This window comes from Falco biarmicus, chromosome Z (assembly GCF_023638135.1).
Source record: "Falco biarmicus isolate bFalBia1 chromosome Z, bFalBia1.pri, whole genome shotgun sequence".
Taxonomy (NCBI): Eukaryota; Metazoa; Chordata; class Aves; order Falconiformes; family Falconidae; genus Falco; species Falco biarmicus.
The window spans coordinates 72,601,394-72,610,430 of NC_079311.1; positions in this window are offsets into that span (position 1 = coordinate 72,601,394).

Below are 9,037 nucleotides of genomic sequence, written 5' to 3' on the forward strand. Positions count from 1 at the left end.
GGTAACAAAAAGGTACATAATTCATGTGATTTGGTTTGACAAAAATTTTGTGCACTGAGATGTTTATCTGTTCAAAATGAATTGCAACTACATTGTATCAATTAAATAGGACTAATGTTTGAGATATCATTAAATTGAGACACTTCATGCCAGAAAATCACAGGAAAATACATGTGATCAATCTGAAAGATTATCCTCTATTTTCAATATAAATGTAGGGGTGGGGAAATCTCTCTAACAGGCAAAAATATTTACAGGTTTTCTCCCCATTCATTACCCCTGATCAGTAAAGAGAAAAAGAAACATGCAGATGGGGCACTAATTGCAGAAGGCCGCATGCAAGTTGTGATGGGACCCCAGATGGCAGAGCTGGCATGCAGATTTGTTGTTGTCTTGTTGTTCTAGTGAGCATTTAAAAACCACCCAGAGATGGTTTCACGTTTTTCACATTTGGAAATGGAGAAACTCCATCAGATTTCAGATACTGCCCAGTGTAACAGAGGACCCATTCTGCAGGCTTGCTCTCAGCCCAGCCTACTGGCAAAAGGCTCTACGGTACCCTCGGTGTCCTTCAGAAAGTCTCTTTCTTTTAATCTCTGCTAAGGCCTGCTGCTGCCTGCCTTCACTGTCTCCATTCCTGCTGCAAAGCCCCCGTTGGCTGACTTGTTCCCATTCCTGCCACTCTTCCCTGCTCCTTGCGCTCCCTGTTCCTCTTCTGCCATGTGTAGCCACTCAGGCTGCTCTTCCCCACCAGCTCCCCAAAGCGAGGTGCCACAACCACCACCGCAAGGCAAACACGCCATGCTCTGCCCTGCTCCTGCCTGGACAGAGCACAAAGAATGCTCTTCAGCCACCCAAATAAAAGAGTTGGGCTACTGAGATAACACAGTCCTGCTGGCCACCTCCTTCACCCCAAGGGAAAGGTTCTTACTGACTTTGAATTTTTTGTTTAATTTTTAGACGGCTCCTTATCCATGCTGATCAAAGTAGACTAAAACACCAAACTGAGTATGATTGATCTTTCTTTCTCTACAGGATTAAATTGGTCTATGTCAGTAATGTGAAAAAAGAAAGGTGATATAGGACTGAAATCTAGAGCGTGGTGTCTGCTCAACAGAAAGCTTCAGGTGTGGCATCCAGCAGGTCTACATGGCACAGCAGAGGACTGACACATTATTATTATATCCTACACAGCAATTATTTTTGAGGGATTACTGCATCAGTGTAACATCTAAAGGGTAGCAGTATGGGGCTAACAATCCTTTCCAGGTCTCCTTTGCTTCACGCCTAGGCATATAAGCAAAAAGATCAAAGAAATACAGGGAATTTCACCACAGCAATATGTAGAAAATGTAAGAAAGAAGGTAATCTGATGCAGTGAGAATTTCATCCCAGCTGGAGAACTGAATGAAGGGTACCAACAAAAAAATTGCTCCCAGATATTCTGAGCTTTCAATGTAATGTGGAAACTGAATCCTCCAAGCCCCGCAATAGTCTCAGTTCACAGTCCAATGAAGGTAAGAGATTCAGGCACCACCTCAAATGCTATAAAGCTGGAGTTATGAAAGCTGAATGCTAAATAGCATTATTAGCATAGAGTTCTGATTCACCTAATTTACTGTAATGGGAAGTAAACTTCAACGGACTCTGCGTCAGTACGACCATATCACCACAGTGGTTCATTCCTGTGTGCTGTGAACGTAACCAGAGGTTTTATAAGGCAGAACAGACCATCATGATGAAGTGGTCTGCCCTGCAACACAACACTGTCCAAAGAATACCATTCCCTCATCCCTGTATCAGTTTTTTTTTGTGATGCCTGAGTTTATTACATTTGGTCTTTTGAAGACTTGAAGTGGAGGAGGAACTACTGCACCCCTGAAATTAACTGTCTGTATCATTCCAGTTATATGTGAAAATTTTTCTAAACCCAGCTTCCAGTGAGCAGACCTTGTCTTCTTCTGTTTACAAAAATGAATTATCTGAAATCCTTTCCCATGCAGAAAATTGTGGTCAACCACGGAATTACTGTTTTATCACATTTTTGTAAACTAGTAAACTTACAAGTAAACTAGATCCAGGGCTTTAAACTCACTTGTTAAGACATGTCTTCCCGACATCAGATTTTCCTTCAGCTTTTTTCTGAAGTGCTCAGAACCAGACACAATACTCTCATAAGAGCCTCACTAATGCCCGTGTGCAGGGATTTTATCATTACTGCAGTTCTCCACATTCTTGTGCTTATACATTCTGGATCAGAGTGGTTGTTTTAACTGCTGCATCTACTGCTATCACCTGCTGAATTACATGGCCACAGTCTCACCTAACTTCATTTTTGAGCTATTACTTCCCTGAGCTCAGACCTTTATCCAATAAAAAGATTGTCAGAGTGCAAACATTGACCAGATGATACACAAAAGCTGACTTCTGGGAATGTGAGGCTACCTTTGAAAGCACCTATTTTGGCCAGGTTCACTTGGGACTCTTAATTGTTTAATTTTATGGAGCTGTTATTTGCCTTGCTCACATGTCCTCCCTACAAGCTGCAGTCATCCTCCCAGCTTCTTGGTCTGGCTAGCTGGGCTGCCCAGCATGAGCTGAACAGATGTTGTTACAGTTAAAATGAGGCAAGTTTCATTAAGAAATACATTACCCAAAGCGGTTTCAATGAACAAAGAAACGGTCATTATTCTTTCCAATTTCAGCACTACTGTTTAAGAGAGATGTTACCTGTGTGGAAGAGGAGGTGGAAATCACAGTGCATGGGAAGAGGAGAAAGACAGCTTTTAGTGTCTGCAGGCATCACACGTGCAGGAGAAGGTGAACTGCAGTGGGAGGGTTCACCCATCTTATGCTGTCCTGAACGATCAGCATGGTACTCATGGAGAAGTTTGCCAAGATCTGTGCAATGCCAGCATCACATGAATGGGAGCCAGCATCCCAGAGAGAAGGAATACAAAAGGCCTGACTAGTGTTCAGGTCTCTGCACATAGGCACGGCGCAGAACATACTGCCCTGCAGTTATGCCTTCTTGTAATTTAGGAGGTGACCACATCTACGGTAATACGGAGCTTTTCCCTTGCTGTGGGTGCAGTGTAGGCCAAGAAGGAGCTTTTTGTTTGCTGTTCACCTCACTGAACAACACAAGCTCCACCAGAAAGAGCTCTTTGCAGTCAGCAGGGGTGCGTGTGCTCCTGTAGGAGCTGGCCACCCACCGACCCTCAGAGGGGCCAGGGGTGTCTCCCTCCTGCCCAGTTCCAGCAGCAGGTCCCCTGCACAGCATCAGCCAGTATTTTCTACCCATGAAGCTGATTTCTTTCCACTAAAATGCATACAGGAGTGTTAGGTATATGCTGGTTCTTACTGTCTACCATCTGTATGGTTTAATAGCACATACTGAATGTCGAGGCTGTGGGGCTGGCACTGAGTTTTGTACATAAGACACAATTTTTATCTTAGCTTTCACTCTGTGGTGGGTTATATGCAAGGAGTGTTGCCTTAAAAGTCAAGGAAAATGCCAAAGCCAGGCCAGAAATTGATCTCAGTCATATGAACCTGTGCCAAGGCCTTGTATGAAAGTGAAGCAATGCTGGTGAAAAACAATAAACATGGATTGCTTACAGGTTATGTAGGCTGCCCAACCTTTCAGTGACCTTGGCCTGAGGTGGAGTTTGTAACAAAACTTAAAAACAGGCATACCTCCTCTGGTTTCACTTTTCAAGGCAAACACTGCAAACCCAGCCTCAGCACAGCCACGGGAGCCGTCAGTGTCAAGGTGTTTGTGTTCACAACCAGAATGTTCTGTAAACCTGCTCCAAATCACCTTGGCTTGGAAAAGAGGAAAAGATAAAAAGAAAAAAACAAGGAGGAAAACAAAAATCTGGATATCGAGCAGCCAAAGAGAAAAATCAAACTCAACAGACACCAGATGCTGAAGTACACATTTATTGCAAACTGAGGTTCAGCTAGGACAGTGATCGGTAAGATACCAAGTGGAAGCACAGCAGAAAACAAAAGGATGGCTCTGACCACAGATGGGGTCAGATGGGACCAGTGATACTTAGTGTCCACTATTTCTCCATGTGATCAATTAGAGAGGAAATTCATGAAATGCCTACTTCTTTTCTCAAGGAGACAACGGTGAAAACCAGGGGAGAGCTAATGGTCTGGGATCTCTGCTCTCCACTTGCCACAGCACAGCTGGACAGAGGAGCCGAGCTGGCACAGGGAGGGAAGCCATCCACATCTGGGCATAAAAGGAGAGGGCGTTCTGCCCCTGAGAGGAGTAGGAAAGGCCAGGGACTGAAGTGAGACACAGGGACACCAAGGCAATGGGCCCCCCCACCCAGCTAGCATTGCTGCCTGGCCCAGGGCTGGCCAGAAGGCATGTGCATCTGAGTCCCTCACAGCTTGCAACCTGCTCTAGTAAAGTTATTACTATGCTGTAAATGATACCCTACACTCACTGAAGTGAAACATCAGCATTCAAACATTCCCCATGTCATGACATATGCTGTCCCTTGTCCCCAGAAACCATGCCGTATGGCCAGACCTTCACTTCAGCAAACAGGTCATTAGCATTTGCATTTCCTTCCCTGAATGTTTCCATTCCCTGAATATGTAATTCTCCTTTGAGTCTCAGATCCAGTAGATTTTACTAAGCTTTCCCCAATAGACTCAGCCAGACTTGAAGGAAAGCCGGAAATTTTAATTGCTGGATGCTATAACCACTGAGAAAACTGTGAGCATATGGTGAGATCCTCTGCAGTCACAGATACACCATGTAGTGCTTCAAGATCATTATGTTAATGTGTACAGTGTAAAGTTATAATTCCCTATGCAAACTTCATCACACTGAAAACATCAGTGACAATTTTTAGTGCTTGCCAATGCTTCACTTACTTCCTTCTTTCCCCCAACACCTTTTTTGCACGCTAAAGCACTCAGCATTTGTGCAGGCTTATGTGAAGTGAACTTTGCAGGGATGAGGAAGTTGCATGTTGCATTGCAAATAGTACTGGAACTACATCTATGCACTTCCTACACTGTTATATTTACATTTCTCAGCTTTCTTATTATTGTAGAGAAAAAAATTGCAAAGTGGAATCTTCCAGTTTAGCTCCCACTCTAAAAAAAGATTTTCAAAGTAATAAAGAAGAAGAGAGGGGAAAAAATAATTTCAGTGGGATTTCTGCTTCGCAGTCACTGGAGAGCTTCTGAAAATCTCATGATAAACCTTTTAATCCCTAATATTTGTCTTGATTTTCACAGCTGCTCAACACCCTACATTGATCTGTTAGAAGTTGGTCATTACCTTTGAATGTTTGACTATATATTTGAGTAACTAAAAATGGATTTCTGCACCTGAATTTGAGGATGTATTTTGGAAAGAACTGTTCATAGTTTCTTCTGCAGAATAGTATTTACAAAGCTGTGCTCCAGAAAATGTTCCTTCCATTTTATAGCCCCTTTGCCTAACTATGGGGCAACATGAGGCAGTTTTATTGGTTACTTTGGATTGTCATTCAGCAGCTATGGGAAAGTGTGTGTATAATATTTTGGAGAAATTCCCAGAATTGGAGTCGTTTTATGAGAGTGACTCATTCAGAACTTTGACTATGTATGAGGAGAGCTGGTTTCCTTCTATGAAGAAGTCAGAAAAGGACTGGCAATATATAATGGTGTTCATGTGAAGTTCCAGCATTGCTAAGTACAGTTTTAAAGGCACGCTGATGTAGTCATCCCCTGCTCCCAGCGAAGGCTGGCTGCACAGGTTCCCTGTGCCTGTTGCAGTTACCTTCAACCCCACAGCAAAGAGGATGTAGACACCATCACAAACATGCTTTGTAAAAGTGTATTGGAATCAAGCTATTTACAGCACACTGATTTGGGACTATTGATAACAAAACCCACAAAACCTTAATTTTAAAGATAAGTAAATATTACCATCATTTCACAGAGAGGAAACTCACTCTGCAACATGAACTACAAATCCTGCCAACATCCTGATCCTTTAGCAGCCTTTTTTGTCTACTTGTCCACCAAATTCAAATACCTGAAAAGGATGAGAAATTTGGAAGAGGAAATTCGGAACACTGAACGTTGTTAGTTAGGAAAGCAGACTGGAAAAAGCATCAACGTTTTAACAGAACCTCATGGTCTGGAGCACTTTGTACTTCTGCTTTACTGGAGAGTTAACAAAAGCAACCTTGTTAGCAGTAATTAATAGCTGAAGGCACTAAATGAATAAATATGCATTTCCAGTGAAGTCACAGTAGCTGTCCAACTGAGTTTGGGAAAGTCAGGATTTTAACCAGCCACAGTGTTACATCATGAACCATGATTTTGTACTTAGAAAGTAATAACAATAACAAACTCTCACTTCTGCTCCTTTCTGAAACCACAGAAAGGCTGTACCAAAAAAAGTGAATTCTGAATCTTGAGAATTTTTGATTTCCACTCTTTATGTCAGCTTCACTTTATTTTCTCTAAAATTGCTCACTCATGTAAAACCACGATGTGACCGCTGGTTTTAACTAAGTAGCTGAACAGAGCAGCAAGGGATGCAGGATGGAAAATGCACCATGAATCAGAACAGGACATGGGCACGTCCTGCCTCTGCTACTGGTATGCAGCTTTGGGTCCTGTATAGGTATGCTGAATCCGTCCCAGGCACCTTTGCTATCTAACAGTGGTTTATGCTGTCACAGAAGCGGTATTGTAACAAACACATGCTGAATCTTGAAGTTTCCTGACAATTAACTTGTGCACATACAAACGAGAAAATGGTGTTCAGATAAGAAGCTATAAAAAAAAAAGTTTTCCTGTTTATGCAGTGGAGCCAGTACTTATAGCTTGAAAAAGTTTATTATAGTCCTGAATACTATTAAAATATTCTTAATAATATAAAAATTACCAACACTTGACATGCATTGACACCCCAAATTTTCTTTTCCAATGTAAGAATACACAGCTGATGAAACAGAGGGTTCAACAACAGCTAGCAACAGAGAAGATACCAGCATGGGGGACTGTGGGGAGTTAAACCACTGTAATTGGTTTGAACTCATTGTTCAGTTAGGCTAGAAAGCCTCAGAACAGAGGTTTTGGAAAGAGCAGCAGATTTGATAACTGATTTATTGTTGGTGATCAAGGTCCCTAAATGCTACTTCCTATGTTCAGGGGTGGTGCAACACTGAAGTGAGCGTGGGGTTTGCTGCACAAGTGGGATTTTGTCATAGACATCTGTGAGGCAAAGACACTTCTCAGCAGCTGTTCCATTTAGCTTTCTACCTCTTTTCATATATTATGCACAAATAGTTGTTAAGAGTAATATTAATTTTATATAATCATTCAAAAATTGCTTTGTAGTTTAGTTGCTACAAACACCTGTACTTGGATGTGAAGGGGACAATTATTACTAATGTATGAACACTAAAATATCCTTGCAAATTGCTAAAAATGCATAGGACTGACATGTACAAACTGAAAATTCTTAATCCAAAACCTAAATGAAGTTTATGAATCACAAGTACATTGCCACATTTTTGGATCAGTTTCTGAATGCCTGGCAAAGATGAGAGGAGCTATTTTTATTATTATTATTTGAAAATAATAATTTCAATAACTACATATCGTGATGGATTTGGCAGCTGCGCTAATGCTGTTTATCATGCAATTTAGTCTGAAAGCCTTTCATTTGCTGTAAACCCACAAAAATCTAGTGCCTTCAAATCATCTGTAAGGATTTACTACATCTGAAAAGACGGTCTATGGCACTTACTTTAGATGACAGCTCCAGCTGATTACCTTAATTAAAACTCAGCTCTTATAGTGGGTTTGTCATCTTCAGAGAGATACAGAAATTACTGTTACCATGTTTTGTTCCATGTCTTCTTTTGAACTCATTATTTAATAGACTGTTTAGTTGTGTAAAAACAAAGGTACTTCTGAAAAGACATTGACCAATGTAGATTTTTTTATTTACCCTAAAGATGTACAAGTGGTTCATTTAGGTGTGGGTGCGACGTGACACTTTTGCCTGTGGTTTATGTGCTGGAACTGTTTTATCTAATGAGCCACCAGCATGCAGGCAACCTGCTGCTTGTTGTACGTGTTGGGAATGAATGATTGTGGTCTGCATGTTTCTCATAGATCAGCACTCTACAGTTACTTAAATTGCATAAGAGAAATCTCTGTCTTTTGAAGAAGTTTCACTTCACACAGGTGAAAATGGAAAAACCTAATGCTTAGCAAGATGCAAACCCCTTCCCTTCCCTTCCCTCATAGTGTGAAAGGAACCATTATGATCTTGGGAGGTTAATCCTACACAGCTTGGATGCCAGCCAGCCTGGGTTTAGCATCAGGGCAGGACAGTCTTTTACCATTTTTTATTTAGCCATATAGACATAGCCTGGGCATCTTTCTACTGCCCAAGAGTAGGTCTCAGTGTCTGCTAAATACTCAAGTAACATCCTTAACCATCTCCTTCCTTCTGCCTTTCTGCCACTCTCCCCTTTCCCTTCCACCTCCTTTCTCTGGGATCTACCAGCTTCTGCTTCTGTCCTTCCTCTCCTTTCTCTCAGTGATGCTGCCCCCCCACCCACCCCCAGGAGCACTACTCATTAGTTTTGTCAAAAATGCTAGTTAAACCATAAAACAACTGAACAGCACAGCTGAAGAGTAAAAAAATCAGAGCTTCATACTTCATAATGCCACCACTACTTTTGAAATAACCTTTTTAACAGAAGTTTAATAGACCTAACTTCATGCCCATTGTAGTCCTCCAGAGTCAGTTACAGACCATCTGAAGAGACAGATACTTGCCCTTTCTGACTTCATGAAGGCACGAACCTATGCAGAAAAAAGTTCCTGATTAATGCTATTGACTCTGCATTTGAAAACCACACAAGAGTATGTAAAAGAAGCTGAAGATGTCCTCCAGCACTGCAGCAGTCTGACAAAGGATGTCTTTGCCATCTTTTCAGGCAGTTAGAAAAAAGCTGACCTGATATGGAATTTCCTGAGGATATTTCAA